Source organism: Cebus imitator, unplaced genomic scaffold, assembly GCF_001604975.1.
Source record: "Cebus imitator isolate Cc_AM_T3 unplaced genomic scaffold, Cebus_imitator-1.0 Scaffold1269, whole genome shotgun sequence".
In the NCBI taxonomy this organism is placed as follows: Eukaryota; Metazoa; Chordata; class Mammalia; order Primates; family Cebidae; genus Cebus; species Cebus imitator.
This window is the reverse complement of record NW_016108584.1, coordinates 7,451-11,358: the sequence shown is the minus strand read 5'-3', so window position 1 is coordinate 11,358 and position 3,908 is coordinate 7,451.

Below are 3,908 nucleotides of genomic sequence, written 5' to 3'. Positions count from 1 at the left end.
CTGGAGGGCCAGACAAAGCATGGCCTAGAGGTCTCAGCCCCAGTAGAACTTGGCCGGAACTGCTCATGGCTTTGTCCACAGTGTTTGTGGTGCTGGAGGAAGAAGATAACACACGTGGGCAAGGGGTTTGCCTCTCACTTTCCCATCTGCCTGTGTCACTGTGAAACTGTCAGTATTCCCAGAAAAACAGTAATAGTCAGCCTCATCATGAGTCAGGGCCCTGCTGATGGTCAGGGTGGGTGTGTTCCCTGGGGTGGACCCAGAGGATCGCACAGGGATTCCAGAGGGCCGCTCACTGTCTTCATATATCACCAGCACAGGGGACTGACCTGGCTTCTGCTGGTACCAATCAGCATAATTTTCCCTCATACATCTTCAGAGCAGGTGATCCTGGCTGTCTGTCCTGGGGACGTGGACACTGAGGGTGGCTGTATCAGCCCATAGGAAGCCACAGAGCCTGCAAGAGAGGACAGGAGAGGGGGCTTGAAGATAACAAACACATTTCCAGTGGTGTCACCCTGAGGCTATGCCTGGGCTGAGCTCAGGATTCAGGACAGCACCAACTCAGGGACCTGCGAGGGCTGAGCCTGGGACAGGTCTTTGGGGCAGCACCTGTGCATAGGGTGCAGAGGGGGAGCAGGATAGGGGTTTAGGCCCTGGTGAGACACCCAGAGCTCTGTCTCCTGAGCCCGAAGCACAGCTGGTCTCCCCAGGCCTCTCTTATCTCCTGTCAGGCCCATTGGGGCAGTGCATGTTTCGTGTTTATGCAAATTTACTTCTCTGGGACTCCTCATGGTGGGATGTCACTCAGCTCAGCTCTGGGGACAGCACAAGAAACTAAGAAAGAAGGGATGAGTCCTCAACTTCCTCATCTGCTTCTCTAGTAAGAAAATCAGGCTGGGCCTCCAATACCTGTGATCACAGTCACCTTCCTGGGGATTAGCAACATGTCCCAAACCTGTCCCAAAACTCTGTGTCCTGTGGTCTGTCCTAGGTCACACTGAGCAGGACTTCGGACCTTCCAGGAGCCTGGCCATGGGGCTGAGCTGAGCCCTGCTGAGAGATCACTGATGACACCTGACTCAACGGCAAGGGCACCAGAGATGTATCATCTTCCCCCTCCTTCATCTCCACTCAGGATACTGCAGAATCACTGGGACCCATCGTGGTAATTTTATCTACATCATATACTGTGTCCTTAGGACACTTGCTAGTCGTTGCATTTGGAATAGTTTTCTCATCTGAGCAACCACACACATTTTGGATGCATCACAACCTCTAGTCTCATTTCCCATGCTGAGCTGCTCCTTCTATGGTATCCCCCAACACCACAGTAGGACAGCAGTTGCCATCCTCAGCTCTTTATTTATTTAATGTTAGTAACGATATTCTTTTTTTTTATTGTATATTAAGTTCTGGAATACATGTGCAGATATTGCAGGATTGTCATAGGTACACACAGGCCATGGTGGTTTGCTGTCTCCATCCCCCTGTCACCTACATCAGGCATTTCTCTCAGTGTTATCCCTCCCCAACCTCCCCACCCCCACTATCCTCTCCAGCCCCCAACCCCAAGAGACCCCAGTCTGTGATACTCCCCTCCCTGTGCTCTTGTGTTCTCATTGTTCAACACCCATCTATCAGTGAGAACATGTGATGTTTGGTTTTCTGTTCTGTGTCAATTTGATGAGAATGATGGTTTCCAGATTCATCCATGTCCCTACAAAGGACATGAAGTCATTTTTTATGGCTGCATAGTATTCTATGGTGTATATGTGCCACATTTTCTTTGTCCAGTCTATCACTGATGGGCATTTGCGTTGGTTCTAAGTCTTTGCTATTGTAAACATTGCCACAATGAACATACGTGTGCATATATCTTTAGAATAGAATGATTTATACCCCTTTGGGTATATACCCAATAATGGGATTGCTGGGTCAAATGGAATTTCTATTTCTAGATCCTTCAGGAATCACCACACTATCTTCCACAATGGTCAAACTAATTTACACTCCCAAAAGCAGTGTAAAAGTGTTCCTATTTCTCCACATCCTCTCCAGCATCTGTTGTCTCCAGATTTTTTAATGATTGCCATTCTAACTGGCATGAGATGATATCTCACTGTGGCTTTGATCTTCACTTCTCTAATGGCCAGTGATGATGAGCATCTCTTCATATGTTTGTTGGCCTCATAAATGTCTTCTTCTGAAAAGTGTCTGTTCATATCTTTCACCCACTTTTGAATGGGTTTGTTTGTTTTTTTCTTGTAAATCTGCTTTAGTTCTTCGTAGATTCTGGATACTAGACCTTTATCAGATGGATAGATTACAAAATTGTTTTTCCATTCTGTTGGTTGCTTTTTCACTCTCATGATTGTTTCTTTTGCTGTGCAGAAACTCTTAAGTTTAATTAGATCCCATTTCACTATTTTGGCTTTTGTTGCCATTATTTTGGGTGTTTTAGTCATGAAGACCTTACCTATGCTTATGTCCTGATAGTATTGCCTGGGATTTCTTCCAGAGTTTTTATGTTGTTGGGTCTTACATTGAAATCTTTAGTCCATCTGGAGTTAATTTTAGTGTAAGTTGTAAGGACGGGGTCCAGTTTCAGCTTTCTGCACATGGCTAGCCAGTTTTCCCAACACCATTTATTAAACAGGGAATCCTTTCCCCATTGCTTGTTTTTGTCAGGTTTGTCAAAGAGCAGATGGTTGTAGATGTGTGGCATTACTTCTGAGGCCTCTGTTTTGTTTCATTGGTCTATATCTCTGTTTTGGTACCAGTGCCATGCTGTTTTGATTACTGTAGCCTTGTAATATACTTTGCAGTCAGGTAGCACATGCATCCAGCTTTGTTCCTTTTGCTTAGGATGGTGTTGGCTATGCTGGCTCTCTTTTGATTCCATATGAAGTTTCAAGTGTTTTTTTCCAGTTCTGTGAAGAAGGCCAGTGGAAACTTGATGGAGATAATGTTGAATCTATAAATTACTTTGGTCACTATGGCCATTTTCACAATATTGATTCTTCCTAACCATGAGCATGGAATGTGTTTCCATCTGTTTGTGTCCTCTCTTATTTCCTTGAGCAGTGGTTTGTAGTTCTCCTTGAAAAGGTCCTTTATATCCTTCATTTAGCTGTATCCCTAGGTATTTTATTCTCTTTGTAGCAATTGTGAATGGGAGTTCCCTCATGACTTGGCTCTCAGTTTGTCTGTTATTGGTGTACAGGAATCCTTGTGATTTCTGCACATTGATTTTGTATCGTGAGACTTTGCTGAAGTTGTGTATCATCTTAAGATTTTGGGCTGAGATGATGGGGTCTTTAAATATACAATCATGTCATCTGCAAATGGAGACAATTTGACTTCCTCTTTTCCTAAATGAATACCCCTTATTTCTTTTTCTTGCCTGATTGCTCTGGCTAGAACTTCTAATACTACATTGAATAGAAATGATGAGAGAGGGCATCCTTGTCTAGTGCAAGTTTTCAAAGAATGCTTTCGGTTTTTGGCAATTCCTTATGATACTGGCTGTGGGTTTGTGGTAAATAGCTTTTATTATTTTTGGAAATGTTCCATCAATACCTAGTTTATTGAGAGTTTTTAGGATAAAGCGCTGTTGAATTTTGTCAAAGGTCTTCTCTGCATCTATTGAGATGATCATGTGGCTTTTCTCTTTGGTTCTGTTTATGTGATGGATTACATTTATAGATTTGCATATGTTGAAGCAGACTTGCATCCCCGGGATGAAGCCTACTTGATTGTGTTGGATAATCTTTTCGATGTGCTGTTGCATTTGGTTTGCCAATATTTTGTTGAAGATTTTTGCATCAAATTCTGGGTTGAAAATTCTTTTCTTTAAGAATGTTGAATATTGGCCCACATGCTCTTTTGGCTTGTAGGGTTTCTGC